At 36.7% G+C, this 8731-nt stretch overlaps 1 long non-coding RNA gene across 1 annotated transcript; it reads right to left on the bottom strand.

Annotated features, from left to right (window-relative positions):
• Nucleotides 1–6828: 6828 nt before the first annotated feature.
• LOC128665025 (uncharacterized) lies at nt 6829–7550 on the bottom strand. Its single transcript, XR_008402968.1, has 2 exons — nt 7347–7550; nt 6829–7237 (listed from the first exon to the last, which is right to left on the bottom strand). It is a non-coding gene; the product is annotated as an uncharacterized LOC128665025 (long non-coding RNA).
• Between the last annotated feature and the right edge of the window lie 1181 nt (nt 7551–8731).

The raw sequence follows: 8731 nt of genomic DNA on the forward strand, positions 1-8731 counted from the left end.
ACCTGTGGTCCATCATCAAATGTGAGATTTACAAGGAGGGAAAACAGTACACCTCTCTGAACAGTGTCTGGGAGGCTGTGGTTGCTGCTGCACGCAATGTTGATGGTGAACAGATCAAAACACTGACAGAATCCATGGATGGCAGGCTTTTGAGTGTCCTTGCAAAGAAAGGTGGCTATATTGGTTACTGATTTGTTTTTGTTTTGTTTTTGAATGTCAGAAATGTATATTTGTGAATGTTGAGATGTTATATTGGTTTCACTGGTAAAAATAAATAATTTAAATGGGTATATATTTGTTTTTTGTTAAGTTGCCTAATAATTAAGCACAGTAATAGTCACCTGCACACACAGATATCCCCCTAAAATAGCTATAACTAAAAACAAACTAAAAACTACTTCCAAAACTATTCAGCTTTGATATTAATGAGTTTTTTGGGTTCATTGAGAACATGGTTGTTGTTCAATAATAAAATTAATCCTCAAAAATACAACTTGCCTAATAATTCTGAACTCCCTGTAGTGACGTAACATACGATCCACCGGACTCAGTCCAACACAGATCGATGGTTACATCACTACAGATGTTCCGAATGCAAGTTCAGCACTATCTGACTACTTTTGCTAGTTAACAAATATCTACCAGGTACGCTCACCACTATTCCGGCCCAGCGTACCTGGTTTTCAATCCGCCGCCCTGGAGGTGGTGGATGCCATAGGAATCAATGGGAGTCTGAAAGCAGCGAAAGCTTATGTTTGCTGCTGCCCGATATCCCATTGATTCCTATGGGAACGTCTACACCTAACACCCTAACATGTACCCCGAGTCTAAACACCCCTAATCTGCCCCCCCACACCGCAGGCACCTACATTATACTTATTAACCCCTAAACCACCGCTCCCAGACCCCGCTGAAACTCTAATAAATGTATTAACCCCTAAACCGCCGCTCACTGAGCCCACCGCCACCTACATTATACCTATTAACCCCTAATCTGCCGCCCCATATACTGCCGCCACCTACATAAAGTTATTAACCCCTATCCTGCCAATCCCGGACCCCACCGCAACTAAATAAATTGTTTAACCCCTAAACTGCCGCTCCCGGAGCCCACCGCCACCTATATTATATTTATTAACCCCTAATCTGACCCCCTACATCGCTGCCACTATAATAACCATATTAACCCCTAAACCTAAGTCTAACTTTAACACCCCCTAACTTAAATATAGTTTTAATAAATCTAAATAAAAATTACTATAATTAACTAAATAATTCCTATTTAAAACTAAATACCTATAAAATAAACCCTAAGATAGCTACAATATAACTAATAGTTACATTGTAGCCATGTTAGGATTTTTTTTATTTTACAGGCAACTTTGTATTTATTTTAACTAGGTAGAATAGTTATTAAATAGTTATTAACTATTTAATAACTTCCTAGTTAAAATAAATACAAATTTACCTGTAAAATAAAACCTAACCTAAGTTACAATTACATCTAACACTACACTATATTTAATTAATTCCCTAAATTAAAATAAATTAATTACAATGAAATAAAATTAACTTAAGTACAAAAAACCCCCCACTAAATTACAGAAAATAATAAAATAATTACAAGATTTTTAAACTAATAACACCTAATCTAATCCCCCTAATAAAATAAAAAGCCCCCTAAAATAATAAAAATCCCTACCCTATACTAAATTACAAATAGCCCTTAAAAGGGCCTTTTGGGGGGCATTGCCCCAAAGTAATCCGCTCTATTACCTGAAAAAAAATAACAATTCCTCCCCAACATTAAAACCCACCACCCAACCCTACTCTAAAACCCACCCAATCCCCCCTTAATAAAACCTAACACTAACCCCTTGAAGATCCCCCTACCTTGAGAAGTCTTCACCCAACCAGGCAGAAGTCCTTAACGAAGCCGGGCGAAGTCTTCATCCAACCAGGCAGAAGAGGTCCTCCAGACGGCATAAGTCTTCATACAGGCGGCATCTTCTATCTTCATCCATCCGACGAGGAGCGGCTCCATCTTGAAGACATCCGACACGGAGCATCCATCCAGACTGACGACTACCCAACAAATGAATGTTCCTTTAAATGACGTCCTCCAAGATGGCGTCCCTTGAATTCCGATTGGCTGATAGAATTCTATCAGCCAATCAGAATTAAAGTAGGAAAAATCCTATTGGCTGATGCAATCATCCAATAGGATTTTTCCTACCTTTATTCCAATTGGCTGATAGACTTCTATCAGCCAATCGGAATTCAAGGGATGCCATCTTGGATGACGTCATTTAAAGGAATATTCATTCATCGGGTAGTCGTCGGTCTGGATGGATGCTCCACGTCGGATGTCTTCAAGATGGAGCCGCTCCTCATCGGATGGATAAAGATAGAAGATGCCACCTGGATGAAGACTTCTGCCCGTCTGGAGGACCTCTTCTGCCCAGTTGGATGAAGACTTCGCCCCGGCTTTGTTGAGGACTTAGGCCCGGTTGGGTGAAGACTTCTCAAGGTAGGTTGATCTTCAGGGGGTTAGTGTTAGGTTTTATTAAGGGGGTATTTGGTGGGTTTTAGAGTAGGGTTGGGTGTGTGGGTGGTGGGTTTTAATGTTGGGGGGGATTGTTATTTTTTTTTACAGGATAATAGAGCTGATTACTTTGGGGCAATGCCCCGCAAAAGGCCCTTTTAAGGGCTATTTGTAATTTGGTATAGGGTAGGAATTTTTTTATTTTGGGGGGCTTTTTAATTTTATTAGGGGGATTAGATTAGGTGTAATTAGTTTAAAATTCTTGTAATTATTTTATTATTTTCTGTAATTTAGTGTTTGTTTTTTTTGTACTTTAGTTAATTTTATTTATTTGTAATTGATTTATTTTAATTTAGGGAATTAATTTAATTATAGTGTAGTGTTAGGTGTAATTGTAACTTAGGTTAGGTTTTATTTTATAGGTACTTTTGTATTTATTTTAGCTAGGTAGTTATTAAATAGTTAATAACTATTTAATAACTATTCTACCTAGTTAAAATAAATACAAAAGTACCTGTAAAATAAAACCTAACCTAAGTTACAATTACACCTAACACTACACTATAATTAAATTAATTCCCTAAATTAAAATAAGTTGCCTGTAAAATAAATGTAAATCCTAAAATGGCTACAATGTAACTATTAGTTATATTGTAGCTATCTTGGGGTTTATTTTACAGGTAAGTATTTATTCTTAAATAGGTATCATTTATTTCATGATAGGAATATTTATTTTGATTAATTTAAATTATATTTAAGTTAGGGGGTGTTAGGGTTAGGGTTAGATTATAGTGGCGTAGATGTTGGGGGTGGGAGATTAGGGGTTAATAAATTTATTGTAGGTGGTGGCGGGGTCCGTGAGAGGCGGTTTAGGGGTTAAACATTTTATTTAGTTGCGGCGGGGTCTGGGAACGGCCGTTTAGGGGTTAATACATATAATGTAGGTGGCGGTGGGCTCCGGGAATGGTGGTTTAGGGGTTAATACATATAATGTAGGTGGCGGTGGGCTCCGGGAACGGCGGTTTAGGGGTTAAACACTTTATTAGAGTTGGTATAGGGGTTAATAACTTTATTTAGTTGCGGTGGGCTCCGGGAGCGGCGGTATAGGGGGTAAAACAGTATAGTATAGTGTGGGTGATTAGTGACAGGTTACCAAGAAAGCTGCGAATAAGCCGATGAGCAGCGAGATCGATGACTGTTAGTTAACAACAGTGCGTTGCTCATCCCACCGTATTTGGTGCGTGTCTTTTTGACAGCTTTCTTGATAATTTTGGCGAATGTATTCAGGTCCGCGGCAGCGATGTTAGGCGATCTTAGGCGAGCGTATTGGTGCCGTCGAATGCAAGAAAGTCGACGGCTTGATAACTAGAGGCCTATGTGTTTTTAAAATATATATCTGTATATACCTATGCATGTATATATTCATATAGATATATAGGTAGGTATAGATATATATTTTACACAAAAAAAATCAGATAAATATAAAAATATCTATCAAACAATAGAACATTTCCTTCTATGTGAAGAACATTGGAATGTAAAATATGCATACTTTGGGGCATATATATCAAGCTCCGAATGGAGCTTGATGCCCCGTGTTTCTGGCGAGCCTGCAGGCTCGCCAGAAACAGCAGTTATGAAGTTTTTTTTCTATAGGGAATCAAATTTAACGCGGTTGCGGTATTTGAAGCCCAGTGTTTAGTGTGCATCAGGTTTTGTTCGCAACAAAAAAATACTTTCAACTTGTAATACGATATCCTAAACGATACAAATTTATTTTTAGCTTTATTAGTGCACAAACGGAAGTATTAAATACCACTCCACTTGTAATCTAGCGCAAAATCAGTAACCTAGGTGATTAATTTGCTTCAAATTGCCGAAAGCAGCTACTTGATATGCAGCAATTGCAGGTTGTAGAATTTGCTTTTTGGCCTCAATTTTACACAAAAGCAATAACTGTTTAAAGGAAAAATAAACTGTCTGTTTCATTGTTGTAATTAAAAAGCACTGAGCAGTGGCTTATACTTAATACAAATCACTGCAATATATATATATATTATGCATTGATATAAAATGGATTGTACAGTTTATTTATTTTATTTAAACTTCATTTGTGCAATGTCCATTACTTATCCAGCATGATGTCATAAAACTTCCAGCGTTGGTTTAGTATTAATACTAAAGCTCCCACCCTACCTGAGCAGAATGCTCTCCCCTGCTATTCCCACCTCCTATAACCTCCGATCCAATAACAGCACATTATTTAGCTTGCCTCAATACAAAAAGAAAGCAGCTCGATCCTCCTTTTCCTACAGAGCGCCACAATTATGGAATGACCTCCCTCACACTTTAAAAACATCCCCAAGCCTAAAATCCTTTAAGAGATCCCTCTATACATATCTCAAAACAGAATGCTCCTGTCATGGTTAATTAAATATTTCATACCTGCTCTATGTTAAATGTTTGCATATAATGTGTATTTTTATTATTGTTTTTGTATTTTATTGTACCCTATTGTATCAATGCAATGTTTTGTGATCCCAGGACATACTTGAAAACGAGAGAAATCTCAATGTATCCTTCCTGGTAAAATATTTTATAAATAAATAAATAAATAATACCTTCATGCCACAAGTGTTTTACATTGGAATAAAATTCTGAGGTAAACTATTGCTGCAAAAATTAAATCAAGCGATCGTTGATGCAATCACATATTTTCAAGGCCAGGATTGGATCTAAGGAGACCTTGAGTTCATCCAAAGGGGGAGGCTGCAGGACGCCTTATGAGGTAGGATGTTCCATGCCGTCCTTTGGTGTTAAAGCCCAGCACTGTTAGGATAGAATGTAAGATCCTAACGATGTGATGGGGTTAAGTGAATGGACTAAACAGGTAGTCAGATTTGCTCATGCTCAGAACTGGCAGAATAAGACAAGTTTTAAAAAAGTCTTCACTCTTATCACACTGAGGACAGGGGTTACACTGAGAAATTCTAGCTGTTAATTTAGCAAGAAAACAAGCAAGTTGTTTGATGTTTTTTTTTCTTACGCAATCTTTTTCTTTTTATGTTTACTTTGATTTAACGTATTTGTTTTTACTAAAGGAACACTGTTTAATATCCCTTCAATGTCCCTTTAAATTGTTTTATTATTTATTATCTGTACTGAGTGGGTGAACTGGTATAAATTTCTTAAATAGACAGACATCCCAATCTGCAAAAACTCATTTCAGGGAGGTGGCTTCACCCGCTACTGCGCCTCCCTCCCTCCCAGTTATATATTGGACACCTTGAAACTGTAAATAAGATAGAGACTTATCATTAAAGTAGCTTCCCACTAAAGTCACATTAAAGGATTACTTTCTGTTATAATTTTTAAGCCAAACAACTAACATATTAAAGTTAATAAACATTAATTAAAACCTACTGACCTATATTTTCTCCAAAACAAAGTTTCAGAACGTTATAAAAGTTATATCTTTTATTCCCCGATGATGTCACGTTATCCTGCCCACTAGTTTCAGCACTGCGTGTTCAAAATACTTAAACCAATGAAATTGTGTTTAAAGCGCCATTTTGAAACCTAGGTATTGTAAATGGATTGGTACAGAGCAAAGGATACCCACGGAGTGGGTTTGGAAAACAATTAAATTTGCAGACAAGATTTCTGATATACGGTAGAGATATGTTAATGAAATGCTATTGATAAAAAGCGTATTTGGGGTAGTTAGTTAGTAACAGGCATAGAAAATATTTACTTACAGTGGCCCTTTAAAAAAAAAAGTAGCTTTATTGCAAAACAACATACAAACCTATTTTCCAGTGATCGTACGCTTGTTGAATGCTTAAATATTTTAGAATACAAAGTTTAATTACGTGCAGTAAATAAGGTAGTATTTGTGTTTTATTTTATTAGAATCAGTGGGGGCTTTTTGGTTACTGATGCATGTTTGAGGGTTCTATAACTTCCCAGCAACTAAAGGCATTCCTTAAAGAAACACTTTTCCGTATTTGGGCCGCATTGGATCATGGTACTTGGAGTTTCAGGGAGATTGCATTCCATTTGCTGGCATCAGGGAGCCGCTATTACAATCAGGGAGACTCCCTGAACTTCAGGGAGAGTTGGGATGTCTGAATAGATATTATTATAAATATAATATTAGTGTCTCATTACTCCTCAGAAGTATATAATGTATTTGTAAATATATTCAGCTATTTTTAACCAACCCACAAGTGCATTGAAAATAAGATTTTGTCTAAGAAATGAAAAGAAAAAAACAGCTGATGTTAAAGTCATATTCTGTTTATTTATTCATTTTCATTCAGTTAGGCAAATAAATCCTAGACACTGTTGCCTTATTAAGTTCATCTGTGTCCTCAGGTATGACAAGACTCATTATAATACAAAACATAGTATATGAGGTTGAAAGAAGACAGAAGTCCATGGAGTTCAACCTATAAAATGAGTATATAAATATTGCCATACCCTGTGAGGGTGTCAGATGGTACAGAATATATCATTCTTCCTTCTATGTCTTTCTGTGGGACAAAGTTGTTGTTCCGAGGAATTCTTCTACAGCAAAGTGGACAAGCCTCCTTCTCTAACACCTATCTTGAACTGCAGGTTGTATGACATACATGGCAACAGGAAGTGATGTGTCCTCAGGTACGACAAGACTCACGGAATTTGGCGGCGCTATACAAATAAATGATAATTATTATACATAACATAGTAAATGAGGTTGAAAGAAGGTAGACATCTATTGAGTTCAACCTATAAAATGAGTATATAAATATTGCCATACCCTGTGAGGGTGTACGATGGTACAGAATATATAATTATTCCTTCTATGTCTTTCTGTGGGACAAAGTTGTTGTTCCGAGGAATTCTTTTACAGCAAAGTGGACAAGTCTCCTTCTCTAACACCTATCTTGAACTGCAGGTTGTATGACATACATGGCAACAGGAAGTGATGTGTCCTCAAGTACGACAAGACTCACGGAATTTGGCGGCGCTATACAAATAAATGATAATTATTATACATAACATAGTAAATGAGGTTGAAAGAAGGTAGACATCTATTGAGTTCAACCTATAAAATGAGTATATAAATATTGCCATACCCTGAGGGTGTACGATGGTACAGAATATATAATTATTCCTTCTATGTCTTTCTGTGGGACAAAGTTGTTGTTCCGAGGAATTCTTTTACAGCAAAGTGGACAAGTCTCCTTCTCTAACACCTATCTCTATCTGCAGGTTGTATGGCATACATGGCAACAGGAAGTGATGTGTCCTCAGGTATGACAAGACTCATTATAATACATAACATAGTAAATGAGGTTGAAAGAAGATAGACATCTATTGAGTTCAACCTATAAAATGAGTATATAAATATTGCCATACCCTGTGAGGGTGCACAATTTTCCAGAATATATAATTTTGCCTTAACTGATTCCTCCTTTGCATGGAACTTAAGCGTCTATGTTGCTCTCTTTGGGTGGCCTGGAGATGCTGGCAGCGATCAAAAGAAAGACTGACTCTTTCTGATTGTTCAGTTCTCTCATCCCCTGTGTTTGGTTGCTCCTTCTCCTTGTTCTCCTCGGTATTCTTTGTTGCCTCACTAAGCTCTGGCCTTTTATACCCTGTCACTTATGTCATAATGAACATTCTGACATTTAGCAAAGAATGGAAAAAAGGTAAAGTGGTTATAAGTTGACATCATAATAGATGTACTAGTTGTAGTGTTGCTACCTTTTGCAGATCCATTTTAGTACTTATTCTGAGGTGGCAAAGCATATGTGTGGGGGATGTGGTTTTCAGACAAGGCTTCACATGTTTGTACTAAAATATTTTATTTTAAACAGTTTCAAATATGCATAAACACAGAGTGCCAGATTACAATTGGAGTGTTATTTAACACTCCCTCTCGAATGTAAGCTGCGCTAGAAGTAGACATTTTGCCCGCATTGGGTTGTGCTTGTATTAAAGTAAACTGCTTTCACTCGCGTGCTAACTTAGAAGTCAATTGAGCAAAAAAAGTGGAAAAAACCTAACACCGTACTCGCGCCAACCCGAGTGCGCTAATACAACATAAAAATATGAATATTTCACATTCCAATGATCTTCATATAACATAATATGTTCTATTTATTCATAAATACATATTTCTACATATATCTGATGGTA

The sequence above is a fragment of the Bombina bombina genome, chromosome 6 (genome assembly GCF_027579735.1).
Source record: "Bombina bombina isolate aBomBom1 chromosome 6, aBomBom1.pri, whole genome shotgun sequence".
Classification (NCBI taxonomy): Eukaryota; Metazoa; Chordata; class Amphibia; order Anura; family Bombinatoridae; genus Bombina; species Bombina bombina.